Source organism: Lolium perenne, chromosome 6 (assembly GCF_019359855.2).
Source record: "Lolium perenne isolate Kyuss_39 chromosome 6, Kyuss_2.0, whole genome shotgun sequence".
Lineage (NCBI taxonomy): Eukaryota > Viridiplantae > Streptophyta > Magnoliopsida > Poales > Poaceae > Lolium > Lolium perenne.
The window spans coordinates 197,331,270-197,346,391 of record NC_067249.2 but is presented as its reverse complement, the minus strand read 5'-3'; the positions used below and the strand labels follow the sequence as shown (position 1 = coordinate 197,346,391).

Genomic DNA, 15,122 nt, shown 5'->3' with positions numbered 1-15,122 from the left:
TGTTCCAACCCGTGATATATCCCAAATAAATGTTGTGTGTAATTAGAAAAGTATTGAACATGTGAATGCATATTTAATTTAAATTTGATCTTGTTGTGTCTTTTGTGCGTTTATGTTGTGCTACCAATAGGAGATATCCTCGATCGGAGAAATCATTAAACATACAAGAAATTCTCTATTGGGCAAGGCCCTTGACTAACTGATATCAATGTATCCTTGTATTAGTAGGAGTATGCCAGTTGGACAATATAGTGTGGAGATATAGACATATAGTATCATGTCATGTTTGTATTTACTAGGGACAATGCAAAATTTACATCATTCGCCCCACTTTCTGGTTTCTAATACAGTATGGATATATGTGGGAGTTGGTGGCAATGTACTTTACGTGTAGTGTATTTATGTGCAATCTTATTGAAGTTTTTAGCATGCCATAAAGTTAGTACCTCACAATTCTACTGAGCGTTCACTCAAAAGGAGAAACGGAAAAATGGTGTCTCCATTTCCAGATCCTTGGTGCCCTCTCTCTCCTCTTGCCGCTCCGGTGGCGGGAGGTGGGACTCATTCCTCTGTTCTAGCCTAGTAGTTAGGTTTAGGGTTTGTCTGGTGTGGTGTGCCGCTGGGGTGGTGGGAGTGATGCCCATGGGAATAAATCTTCCTAAACTCTACTCCCACACCGACGACGACCTTCATGGCAGTGTCTCAGAGTTGATGGAAATGTGTGCTTATTAGCCCTTCAGATCAGCAACTTGGTCTTCTCTATGTCTCCAGATCTGGCGAGATCAGTTTCTCTATGCATCGCTGGCGTCTGCCGTTATCCGTGAAGGCATTGTAGCCATGGAAGGGTGGATCTTATGGAGCAAGGATGTTGGTCTGTAGGCACTGTTCAAAAAATCGTCCGATTCAACGATTAATCGCCCGATTAATCCCTATTCAGTGGTCATCGATTAGCCGATAAATTCATTTATCGTCCGATTAACTCATTTATCGCCCGATTAATCGTCCGATTTGCCTATTAATTGCTAATCGTCAGCCGACCGAGTTGAACCCGATAAGCGATTTTCTCAACATTGTCTGTAGGTGGTGGATTTATAATTTTTCCCTGAGTTCGTCGATGGGATGAGGTGGATTTTGGTCAAAGGAAGAACAGGGACATTCCTTGGTTAACGTGCAGAGCGATGTGTGGTTGTTGCTTGCATGTTCATCGATGCACAAAGCTTATTTGTGGATGGTTCTTCTTTGGATCTAACAATGGTGGAGGCTCAACATCTCTTTCAACATACATCTAGGCGGCGTTATAGTTTTACGGCGATCGTAGGCTTCGTCGAGTGCAGGAACCCCTAGGCATGGTTTTGTATTTTCTATCCTTTAGGGTTCTATCTGTGAAGTTTTAGGAAAACTATTTTCTCACGGTCTGTCTTTTAGTTTTCACGTTTGTTTGTACATGTAACTTGATTTTATATTAATGGAATACATGGTTGCTCTCAGAAAACATGACTTTTAATTGCTAATATTTGGATTAAACACCTTTAATAATAAGGTAATTGGTATTTCACACTCGGCCTTACGGGACACACAATATATTAATAATAGCATTTTATATTATTTGGGATATGATAAAGCGGCAATATGTAAAATGATTAGACAGGGGCACATAGCACGCTTAATACACTTACACGTCTAAAAGAATAAACAAGGGTGCAAACTACCGTAACACTCTTGAAACTTTTGGGGATGGAATAAAATAAACCTGAAGTAAAATATATCTAACGCTTATTACCCACATATCTCTTTAATTTGTTGCAACACACGAATATTCAGGTAATAATTGATAATATTCTGATTAACCATTTGTACGAAGGAATCATATTTTACAATTCCATTGTAGTATTTTTTGTATAAACTTTATTTTTACCTTCTCGGCCCATGCGCACAAACCAAAGGTGCACACATGCCAATTATTGCCAGTTTTAAATTATTGTATTATTTTTCTCTTGACATCTTCATATGTTAGACTTGTTGGTTTCCATAATGTATGCATTTGTCACTATGGCTATACTTTTGTTTGAGGACTACCCAAGAAGTTAATGATGGGAGAAAATCAGGGTACGTCGGACAAGAATCCCACCATGGAAGCCAAGAATTCGGAGGAGGAGGAGGAGGACAAGCTAGCATGCCAATTGCCAAATCGGTATCATGGCCAGTGCACCGGTATTGCCACCAAAACGAATCGGCGACCACCGAGTTACCACTGGCACTAGCGCCGAAGCAGCTGGTGGCCACCGGTTCTCACGCCGATGCCGCCAGAACCAATATAGAAGCAAAGCAGCACCAAACTGGCACCTCAATAGGCCACCGCCAAAGAGGCTTGTGACCGAACCGACGCACTGGCCGATGCCACCGGTTTCCACATCGGAACGACCTGAATCTATGTTGAAGATGGTCACTTGAGCCATGTAATTTACCCTTTTGTCCCCTAGTACTATAAATATGCCCCAGTCACCTAGATCTCTGATCAGACTTGATGTTGAGATTTGACTTGAGCTATGCTCTTGCCTCCCTTATGAAAACCCCACCTTAGATTAGAAATCTATTATATCTAAGGATCCTCCTTATTCAAATCTTTTCCATTCTAGCAACTCTATTAATTGAAGATCTCTTGCTTTGCACCTCTATCTTCGTTTGGTCTCTTGCTCTTTGCAATTCTATTTGGATTTGACAATATTTTGCAAGGGATTCTACCCTTACAGTCTTTACCTTGAAATTTTATTGAGTTTGTGTTTTGGGCCAAGGAGGATAACTGGAGTATGTGTGAGTTTGTATGATGTTCTTCACGTTCATGAACTTTCGCGTGAATATCCCTCCACAATCACTCACATCTGTGAAGATCGGGCCAAACCCTAGGCTTAGCCCACATCAAAGGCAATTCAAAGAATATTATATATATATGATTTTTTAAAATAAAACCATGGATCTTTCTCACTCTTAGATGTCGACTGTGAGCCTCCGCCTCCGTCGTAGCCCGTAGAGACTACATGTGATCAATCGAAGACATATAAAACATATAATTCATAATAAGGTTCGATGCATTTTGAATGCTTAAATTGTTTTACATTTGTGCCAACAATGAATTTGAATAGAGAAGCATGTGGCGGTAATGATGACAATGCTTCTCTAAGTGGAAAGGATCTAGATCTTGCACAATATATCATAGCTCTTTCTTCTCATCATCCCTCTTGCTTTATAGTATCTATGTTGGATACCACAGAGCTGCTGACACTCGACACTCGCACCTATGGATTTTATGACTATGTGGGTCCCAGATGGAATCTACCAAAAGATAACAATGCATGCAAATCTTGCAATTGATCATGTAGTCACTAATAAGGATAAATCAGTATAATAAAATATTGAGAATACCGACGTTGAACTTGAGAAAGGATGAGCGTAAATTACACACATCACTTAACTCGGATTGTAAGATTTTGCGGATCATTAAATTGGAGCATCCATGTGAGGCTTATTAGATGTCACCTCAAGCATATGCACAGTTTGGCCTAAGCCTTCTTTATAACATACACACGACTATGTTTCTATATTACAGATGTGTCACTATGTTTCATAATCTAAGCTGTTTTGGCAAGCTAAAATAGTTTGCCAAAATGGTTTATATATGGAACGGAGATAGTATACAATACACAAACATGTACTTTCTCCTTGCCAAAATGTAGTGCGTATAAGATTTTTCAAAATTTAAATGATGTAAAGTTTGACCGATCATGTAGCAAAAAATATTAACTCCTAGAATACCAAATTAACACCATTAGATTCATCATGATGAATATTTTCATATGATATATATTTAGTATTGTGGATATAGATAATTTTCACAACAAACTTGATCAAAGTTTACATTGTTTGACTTTTGTAAAATCTTGTATGCATTATGGCAAGGAGGGAGTATACACAAAACAAAGTTGTATCAACCAACTTATAGAGAATGAAAGGATACGAGAGGAAACAACAATTAGAAGAAAAATGTTCACTATGGCTTTTGTGTTTGTGAGAGTGTATCCCATCCCACCAGGGCTGCATAAAAGCTCGACACTAGTGAGCGGTTCGAGATAGACTCATCTTTTAGCTCGACTAGAGATCGACTTGAGAATAAATGAGCCAAGTATGAGCGTTATATATAGCTCGGTTGAAAATCAAGCTGATCTTGAGCCAATACTAGTTGGACAACTCGAGAAAATATAATTATGTTATATTAATTTATTATCTTTTATGTTATGAACTTTCCAATATGGATGGGATTTGTTTAAGCTAATACGAAAGGTCAATTTATTCCTTCTATATGCTATGGATGGGGTTTTTCTTCCTTCTATAAGCAAGGTTTATTGCAAAATTTATTGTTTTTATATTAGCTTGAAAGGGCCGTAACATGTCACACCTTGTGGGCTTCCTAACAAACCACGGCCATGTGGTGCCAGTTTTGGGTCTTTTGCCACGAGGTTGGAGTTTGATGGTAGGTTAATTATTGGGTATCACTGCGGGGAGGCCAACCTTCGGGAAGGCCTCCTCACGCGAGCGAACCGCGCTCTGCTCGACACGTGTCAGCTAGGAAAGAGCCCCGCGCGAGCAACCATCCAAGGCAGCCACGCGACGTACTCCACCGAGTTCAGCGCTGTACTCCGCGCGAGTACGCGCGAGTCAGCCACGCCCCGCGCGAACGAGTACGACGCGCGTACAAACCTATGTGAAATACACCCCTGCGTGAGTACAACCCGCGTAGGTACAGTCGCACATACGGGCACGTCTGAATACAAGACACGATGTAAGCATCTGATGGCGACAAAGAACGAGTACAAATGATCGCGCACACGGTAGGTGATCGTGTACATCGGTCTGAATACAAGACACACAAGTAATGGGATGGCGCACACGAACGACTATAAGTACAAATACAAGACACGGGTAGGTACAATCGCGCACACGGCAGTACTGATCAAGACACGAGTAAGTACAGTACCGCACACGAGACAGGCAGTCGCAGACACGAACGAGTACAGGTACAATCGTCCACATAAGACAGGTACAGTCGCGCACACGAACGAGTACACATACAGTTGCTCACACGAGTAAAGGGAAAAATGCACCAAAAACATTCAAAAACAGAAGTACTTATCAGTTCATGCACAGGTATCTCGTTCAGTTAGATACACAAAACGAGTACAAACATAGTAGTATAGGAAGTACGAAAAAAAGTATCTCGAAACCTATCAACATGAGATCTAGTTTTAAAGATCTCAACGAGAGGATCTCAAAAGTGAAAACGGTTCGTAATTTGGACTTACGGTTCTCAAGATATTTCATTTTTAAAAAACGAATTTAGAAGAAAAAGGGAAAAAACTGACACAACCCAGTCTTCTCTCTCCTCCCCCATCCTCACCTTGCTTCCCCTTGCGACACGTGGCGAGTAGGGAGATCACTTCCCATGGATTTTCTGGCACCACAGCGCACCACTTGTCGCGCACGGAGTGAGTTGACTTCCCTTCGCGAAGGTCGGCCTTTTTTTAACAATTTCGTTAATTATTGCAGTTCTCCGTTGAGCATCGTTCGTGCACGACCTGTATTGCAGTTGTCAACTGAACTACACTACGACAGCCAACTGATACTGTAACTAGCGATCAAGCAACCCCACGGCCCGCTCTATCTCCAGCGAGCCAGTCTCATCATGTGCTCACTTCAAAGTTTCAACTCCTTACAAAGCTTGCGAAAAAACGTGCCAGCTGATCTCGGGTACTCCTAATCCCGAGTCTCGAACTGGCGGAAAAATAGGATCTATGACTTTCAGAAGAAATTGGAATAAATATATACACATACATATATACTTGATACAAAAGCGTGCCAATTTTCAAGACCAAATACGTACATATGTAGCCTTCAAAAAGAAGAGAAATATGCTCCTTGTTATTTTTCTAAACGGTGGCAAAAGAATTGCCTGGTCCATTAACTAAGAAAAAGAGAATGGTCGGTGAATTGACGGAAAACTGGGTAAAACCCGTTACAACAGAACACATACTTACTACACCCAAAGAATGAAACTCCACGACCACCTCCACACACACCAACAAAAGCACCCAATACACGGACACTCCGCTGAAAAGAAAACAATGACAAATTCACAAGAGCAACTTGCACAGTGAAAACTTTTAACTTGAAGGTTCATCAGGTACTTTGCCTTTTTGACCAAAGTATATACTTTCGAATTTAAGTTTGAAATTTGGGATAGTATTTTTTTTTTGTTCATGTGGGATCAGGAGTACCCATGCATGTTCTGAATATTCCGGTTCCAAAGCTTGGGCTACTTTACTGTCTGGTCTGCGCCAAGAATGTCGCCATCACTAGTCTGCGTCCCTGCTTTAGTTGTTGCCAAGTCATCTTCAACCATCCTTTGCTTATTTTGGCTCGACAGTTAAACATTCCATTTCCGAGGTTTTTCTACATGAAGAAGCAACCGTGAAAACGACGCTACTGAGCGTCGTGATGATTGCAACTGATGATGGCCTTTAGCAACATGGAAGATTAGCAAGATATGGTAATATTTGGTCTGGTTGGTGGTAGTGGACAACTCTGCCATCCATATCCATGTGGTGGGTGGAGTACATTCTTTATTGCCATCACCAGACCATGCATGAACACCTAACATTCCGGCGCGATTGATCGTAAACGTTGCAACTTTTGTAGACGACGATACCGTGTAAGTTTGTCCTAGCTGGCTTGGAAACATTTTTTTTTCCCAGTGCAACATAATCGCTATGACATATATTAATTCTGGGCCCAGACTACAGAGGAACGAGTACATGGATCTCAAAAGATAATCCGCGAGATGACATGAAGAACACAGCGATTCAGAATTTTAGATAACATGGCCAGTGCCAGTACCGCACATACTGGCATTCGGATCGCTACCAGACTATTTTTGCTACTAACTGGAACCTGGATGTGTGGGAGAAGAGCATGCCAAGAACCTGAAGATCGAGCAGCAGCCCGACGCGTCATGGTTCCGGCAGAGGCAGCGCGGCGGGCACCTCCTCCACGGGCGGCTGCATCTTCGCCCCACGCCTGTCGACGATCCGGGGACGCGCGCCCCACCAGCGCCACCGGCGCGACAGCCTCGTGCAGTCGTACACCTCGTCGGGGCCCTCGGCCTGCCGCCGGCACACCCGGCCGAAGACGCAGGACACGGCCGTGAGCACCAGCACCGCAGCGAGCACGGCGAAGAAGGTGCCGATGGAGCCCCCGCCCGAGCCGTCGCCGTGGTCCCGGCGCACCGGCGCGTCGCCCGCGGCGGAGCCCTGGTAGTAGCCGTCCGGCAGCGCGGGCGGCGCGAGGAACGTCGCCGGGGACGGCATCCACGGGGGCGCGAAGGTGCTGGTGTCCGCCATTCCTGTTGCATCCAGATGAGTGAGGCGCGCGATAGAACAGTTGAGCTGAGGTGAGTGAGCTCGTGTGCTTGTGGTGCGCACGTAGGATGAGGTGGATGGGAGAGGGAGGCAAATAGCCGGTAGGAGGTCGGCGAAAGCGTCAGCCGCTTTGCGAGGCGGCGACGTACGTGTCAAGGACCAGAGGCTGTAGATGTAGTCATGCAGGCGAAGTAAAGCTGGGGAGAATGGTGGGTGGGGGGACGTCCGCAAGGTTGGCTTTTGCGTAGATCGATCGATCCAGTGGTGAGCGGCATGGCCATGGAAAGGTCGCAAAGTGTGAGATGGTTGGTAGTCACCTCTAAGTTTACGCCGTTTGTTCACGCCCGTACGTGGGGAAAAGGGAGAGGAAAGGTACACTCGTACACGCACCACGGAAACACTGAACACAGGTTTTCTTGGATATACTGCTCGGGTGCAGGAGGAAAGAGGAGGTCTGCGCGCGGGAGAAGATCTAAGAAGTGAAGAACAAAGTGCAAAGAGCTTTATGAGCTCCTCTAAAATAGTAAATATTTATGAGGTCCATGTGAATGTATATTGTAGGTATAATCTGTTTGCTTAATTATGTGCTTTACTTGAAGGACCCTGATGCATCCAACATATAATAAGAAGCTAATCCAGAACATGGAAGTGACTATAGCACGATGACCGATAATTCGTTATTTTTTTTAGTCCATGCTTGATAAACCTTGCTTTTTCATCATCACCTTTATTTTGCTCTCATATCGATCTCTCGACTTGACGGTTCATAGGGGCGAGATAAGACATTGCAGGGATGCGACCCTTATGGAGCTTCCCATTTGTACCGCAACAAGGAGGTTAGGATCAGAGAAGCATGTGGTGTTGGTTGCTTAGAGCATCTCTAACAGAACCCGTAAAAATGTAAACCGAAAAAGTCGAGTTCAGTCTTCCGAAAATGTTTTTATAGGTCGCAAAACGCTAGCGCAAAACAAACCCTGTAAACTAAAACTAAAAAATGGAATATTCGAAAAATAATCATCTTCTTCACGAGAACTATCTGCGAAGCTGTATAGATCTCTCGCGCGGTCGTCCCCAAGCAGCAAAGCACCTAATCTAAACAGCTAGTACATACGCCTAAGCACTAAAACACCTAAGCTAGTACATGCGCGCACGCCACAAGCAGCAAATCACCTAATTTCAGCTAGTACATGCGGACGTCGCAACAGCAAATCACAAATTAAGCAGCTAGTACATGCCTACAAATCACAAATTAAGCGGCTAGTACATGCCTACACCCATACGCATCTGTCTCGGGCGACCTGCAAGTAGAAAAGCAACTAATTCTAGCGAACCGCTCGGCAGACTTACGCTCCGGCAGCGTTCCATCGCTCCGTCAACCTCCTCAACAAGAACACCACCTAGCTAGCAAGATTCGCCGGGAATTGATGTAGACATGGTTAGAATTGGAGCGGGCTGACAGGATGTGTGACCGGCGATGCACAATTTGTAACCATGTCTACCCGGTGAATGTTCTAACAGAGCTCTAAAAGGACCAAAACCGAAAAATAACCACCAGTTTACGGGTTCGGGCTGAAAAATGGCGCAGATGTGTCACTGTAAACGAGCCAAAACCGAAAAAAAGTTCATAGGCCGAGACCGAAAACCCAACTCGACCTGTATTTGTAGGGGCTGAAAGGGTGAACTGAACACCAAACTCTATTCGTGGCGCGTTGAAATTTCAGACGGGACCAACTGCTTCCGCCGGTACAGTCGCCGGAATCTAGTCAAATTCGTCGCCGGCGTGGGGCGGCGCGAGCTTGTGGACGGCGAGCTTGCAGCGGCGTGGGGCGGCAAGGGCGGGGCGAGCTCGTGCTGGCGCAGGGTGGCTCGGGACGTGACCGGGCGAGCTCGGGCGGCGCGGCGTGGAGCTCGCTGGCGGGCCGAGGCCGGCGCGTGGCGGGGCGGGACCGGAGTGTGGCGGCGCGGGACAGGTCCGGCGCGCGGTCGCGCATGGCGGGCGGGGCCAGGACGCGGCGGGCGGGGCGGGCCGACGCCGGCGCGCGGCGGGGCGGGGAGGCGGCAGCGCGTGGTGGGGAGGGGCCGGCGCGCGGCGGCGCTGCGGGGCTGCTGCAGGCGCTGCGGGTTGGTGCGTCTCCGGGAGGAAGAAGAAGGAAAAAAAGAAAAAAATGAGGAAAAAAAAGAAAAATGCTGACATGTGGATCTTTTGCTGTTTTACGGTTTTGAATAGGGGCTCTGTTCTGGGCCAGTAGTTTTCCGACCCGTAAACACGAATTCGTTGAACTGAACTCTTGTTTTCAGGTCGTGTTTTTAGGGGCTCTCCTAGAGATGCTCTTAATGTGCAAGTACCCAAGCTTTCCTACACCGCTTCTTCACCGCTGCTTTGTGAATTGCTTAATTATGGTAGTTAAGCATGCATTGCCACTTGCCATGCTTACAAATTGTGAAACCCGGCATGGTATCATATTGACTATAGAACATTCACCGGTAGCTTTATGAACACCATGCACCACTGCACGTAGGTTTGCACACGGACCGAGTAGTCCAAATCCCACATGATCCCTCACGGATCTAGCATTATTCTCCCTTGATCTCTCCAAACCAAGTGATTTCCTTTTGACTGCTGGGATCACTTTCGATTGAAAAGTTGATATAATGTTCCTCACTCTTTTACCTCAAATGCTCACAAGATTGAGTGGAGGGATGTCGAGTAATTGAAGGTTTAAAGCTCAACAATGGCGGGGGCAAACTGGATCTAAAGTGGCTCACCTTTTCAAGCAAGGAAGAAGGCTCTATATAGTATAAGTGGAAAAAACTGACCATTGCTCACGATGTTTCTGGAATTCTAAACACTCCAGACCGGTCGGAGCAATCTAGATGACCTGATAAATCCAAAATAGAGACGACCAACATTAGTATGAAGAAGGCCTGGACCTAGGTCCGGAGGGTTTGCACTTGGGAGGTGAAAACTTGACTGAACAAAGAGGAAACAAAAGGTTTTTTGCAAAGTATTTTTGGTGGATTGTGTGGGATATGTATGGGCTTGTCAAAACACCAAATCTTGTAAGATGGCATAATCCACTCTTTATAGTAACGAAACGCCCAAAATAGTAGCACTTTGTCATCTCGGTTATCCTTTTATGTAGGGGTTACCACGCACCTCAAATTATCCATATCCGGAGCTGATAACCGTGTATAAACTTGTTGCTACATCTGTTCCCTAATTTAATGATCATTAACACCAAAATCAGCTTAGGGTATGATTTGTACCTTCAATAGCTTCCTAGTTGGGTCATTGACATGGCACTAGTAGAGAAACCCCCCTTTAGTACCGGTTCCAAAGGGCCTTTAGTACCGGTTTTGGAACCGGTACTAATTATTCGGTACTAAAGGCCTCCCACCTTTAGTACCGGTTCCTTACGAACCGGTACTAAAGGTGCCTCCACGTGGGCACGGAGGAACCCGTGGGGCTGGAGACCTTTGGTACCGGTTCGTAACACGAACCGGTATTAAAGCCTATTTTGTTTAATTTTTTTTATCCATTTTTTCCAATTATTTTTCACACCCTTTTTTTTCACTCCCTCTTTTTTTTTATTTTTTTCAGAATTACTAGTATTTCCATTAGTCTCTAACTACACTTAATCTCTAGTCAAATTACTTACCCGTGGTCAAACTTCCCGGTCGGTCACCCATCCTCACACTACTCCCGCACTAGCACGCTTAACTTCCAAGTTCCATCCCATTCCACTTCCAAGTGCTTCGCGCGCATGTATGTGATAGTAGTATCATATCAATCATATTAACATGTTGGTCGATGTCACACTTTTTATCGTTTAAATTCCAAATAATTCTTTTAATAAACAAAAGTAATGATGTAATAATAATGTTGAATAAATATAAAATTAACTTTTTTTAATTTTTATTATTTTTAATTATTTTTTAAAATTTTAAAATTTTTTGCAAAACCTAAAACTTGAAAAATTGAAAATCTTATAATTTGATAAAAGTAATAGTAATATGTTAGGACTCAAAAAAATTTATAATTATTATTTTAATTTTAAAAAAATTAAAAATATATAAAATTCTAAATTTCTGGAAAAAAACTAAAATCTTCCTGCTTTCATATTTTCATTTGGAATTTTGAGAATCTAAAAATTGGCTAACCGGGTAAACCCTGGTGAATTCGGATGTAACTTTTTCCTAGGATTTTTTTGATATATTATACGTTTTTTTCCGACGTCGTATGCAAAAGTTAATGCGGTTTTACCATTTTTCAAACTTTTTTTGCAAAAAAAGTCAATATTCGAATTTCTTAATTTCACCGAATAGTAGATTGCATAACATATGAGAATCTGAAAACATTTTATTTTTTTGAATTTTCTATCATTTTCATTTGTATTTTACAGAGCAAAAAAAGGCGATCGACGGGGGTGGAGGTGCGTGGGAAGCCGAAAAACCTTTAGTACCGGTTCGTGACACGAACCGGTACTAAAGGTCTACCCTTTAGTACCGGTTCGTGTCACGAACCGGTACTAAAGGTTTTTCGGCTGACGCTAACCCTTTAGTACCGGTTCGTGACACGAACCGGTACTAAAGGTCCATACGAACCGGTACTAAAGGCTTGGGCAATACAACCGGTACTAATGCCCCCTTTAGTACCGGTTCGTAAGGGATCCGGTATTTATGGCTTAGATGGATGAGAGGTTTTCTACTAGTGTGGACACTCCCTATTCATCATCTTCTCGGTGAATTACTAGAATTTCTTAAAGTTTTTGGTTATGTCTATTGGCCTCACCTTTAACCCTATAATTAACGTGCATTTGAATTTCTTTTGAAAAAGTGTGTTTTTGTGTGGTATAGTTCGCTCTACAATGGCTACAAGTGTCTTCAAGTTCCATGTGATAGGGTCCATATTTCTCGTGGTATCTTCTTTGATGAACATGTGTTCCATTTTTCAGATCATCAATCCTCTTTATCATTAATTTCTTAAGTATTTGAAGTACTTCATACTTCACTATTGCTAGCTGAACATTACAAGGATGACTTATGGTTCAAAATTTTAACAATGATATTGCTAGCTTTTTCCCATATTCATGGAAGCAAAAAGCATATCTGGACGCCAAACTGGTGTTGGAAGTATCTTTTAAAAGATTGGGAAATTTATATATATTGAAAATATGTTACAACAAAAAAACACATGCCTTGAGAGTATAGTTTTGAAAACCGGACCGGTTCGGTGGTCACCAGTTTTTTAGGTGGCAACGGTCCAAACAGCAAAAGACCTGGAAAAGAAGATGTCGCGAGATGAGTCGAACATGTGAACTTCAACCAGGAAGAAATAGCACCACATATAACACCCAATACCACTTGGACTCGCCATGTTTTGTGCTTACATGATGAAATATACTTTTCATACCTTTTATGGTCATTTCGTTCGGAAATTTGCTAAAAAATTTTAAGTAAAAATAATGGTTTTCTGTCGCCATCTAACTGGATGAACCAGTAGTCCGATCAGCGAACCAATGAACCAGTCACCTCACCGGTTCACTCACCGATCTGGTTTAATAAACTATGCTCGAGAGGAATTTTCCCTCTTATTTTATTTATATAATTTAAGCACCTTCTAGTTAGGCTACTATGTTGCCTTATTTATTTGGGCCATTTATAATAATTAGAAACGGATGAGAAGATCGAGAGGAATATCTGAGGAATCCAGAAGGGTTTATATTGATAGAAAAATTCACAATCCACTGCTTAAATTAGCTTCTAAACAATCAAATGTAAAAAAAAGGCGACAGCGATGGCTTCGGTCTGAAAGTTGAAGACGGCGCCTTCCACTTAAATATCCACCGCTGGATTCATAGCCTGAACTAGTATAAGGAATATTGGACCATCGATAACCGATGAAAGGAAGAAGTGTTTCAAGTGTTGAATTCTTCAGGTTTCTGTTAAGACGGTCATGGCAATTTCTTCCTCTTTAGATCATACTCGTCCCTGAGTATGGAAAACATGAAACACTGTCTTGAGGACTCTTCATCCTCCCAGCTAGCGACTGCTTCAGGTAAATTCAGTTAAGCCATTGCACCACTGACTCATTGATGCTAGGAATTACTCCTTTTGCCAAGAAGGGCCTACGGTGCTACCTTGATATTTCTTTCTGAGTGAACCTATGTTAGGTGACTGGGTACTGGCGTACTGCCTTTGGTCCGACATTTCTGTTCAGTTGATATGGAATGCAAGATTGCAAGGCGTAGTTTACGCCCTACTGGCAGTAGCAGGCTGAGCCCTGTACGCCAGTTCTCCAACCCTTCTAGTAGAATCCTATAGGGCTGTTTTGCTGTTTTACAGCGAATTAATCCAGCGACATACTTGATGAGCAATCACAACCAACAAACAACAAAAAGAGGGACTGTTTTACGGCGAACACCATCACATCGCCATCGTTATTTAGGCTGCACGCACACACGCCGTTCTATCAGTCGATCTCAGCTCAGCTAAGCTAGTTCATCTGGGTTAATTTCCTTGGGCAGGGATAACACGGCGGAGCCGGCGGGCAGTACCGGCAGCTACATGCGAAGTGCAAAGGATGGGCGAAGCAGGTGCCAACGCCCCCTTTGATCGCGTTCTCACAGTCCTTCTGGCACTTGGCCGGATTGCACTGCTCGGCCGGTTCCAGGAGAATCGTTTGACAATCTGTGTCGTCTGTGACCGGCGCCGAGACCTTCGCCTTCGCCTCCGGTATGTGATCTGCGGATCCTAAAGAAACGGTAGATTGGATCATCAGTATAGTATTTTTAATCTGAGATCATCAATATAGCTGGGAAACATTGCAGAATAGTAATACGCTAGCGGTCGAAGTACGTACCTGAAGATAGCACCATGAGGGCGAGGGCGAGTGCGAGCACTATGATCTGACTAGTTCTCATCCTTTTAGCTTACGAATGTCGAAAGTGTAGAAAATGTTGATGTATTTCACCTGATCATAGTTGGTTGCCTGGATGACGGAGGAGAGGGACTACACGGCCAATGGCTTTATAGTGGGTATGGTCATTTACTTCTGGAAAAATATTGTAAGTATGAACCAGCGCGATCTTTAAGAAAGATATACTAGTTAATGAGCATTAATTATGAATATATCATTTTGTAGTAATCATTTTTATATGATAATCAATGTCCTAAAATTAATGACCATGTTAATAAATCGCATCCAAAAAATTGCCATGGCAATGTATCAACCTTGATGAACTTGTCAAGATTCTGTAGTGATGATATTTTGATTTATACCACCGCTTATCCATAACAATAGGTTAGAGGTTTGGTCAGGGTGTCTACCTGGCCATTGAAAAAAGAGAGGGAAGAAGGTAGCAATTGAGAAACACAATACTCCGCATGTTTCATATTAGCTCGCATATTGGGTTTTGCCGAAGTCGAACTTTAAAAGTTTGATCAGCTATATAGCAAACAATATCCATATTCATAGTACCAAATGCATAGAACACGAAGTACATTTCATGAACATCCCATGGAACAAATTAAGACTAGCCATAATAAGGGTATCTTAGATATTATTAGCAATTTCATGCATGACATGCCATTATAGTTAATGATGAGAGAGATCATGGTGATATTATAAGTAGATACCATACCATAGCACGTAAA

General features: G+C 43.1%; 1 long non-coding RNA gene across 1 annotated transcript; it reads right to left on the bottom strand.

Moving 5' to 3' along the window:
* Positions 1–13,875: 13,875 nt before the first annotated feature.
* LOC127309389 (uncharacterized) lies at positions 13,876–14,449 on the bottom strand. Its single transcript, XR_011746745.1, has 2 exons — positions 14,329–14,449; positions 13,876–14,219 (listed from the first exon to the last, which is right to left on the bottom strand). It is a non-coding gene; the product is annotated as an uncharacterized lncRNA (long non-coding RNA).
* Between the last annotated feature and the right edge of the window lie 673 nt (positions 14,450–15,122).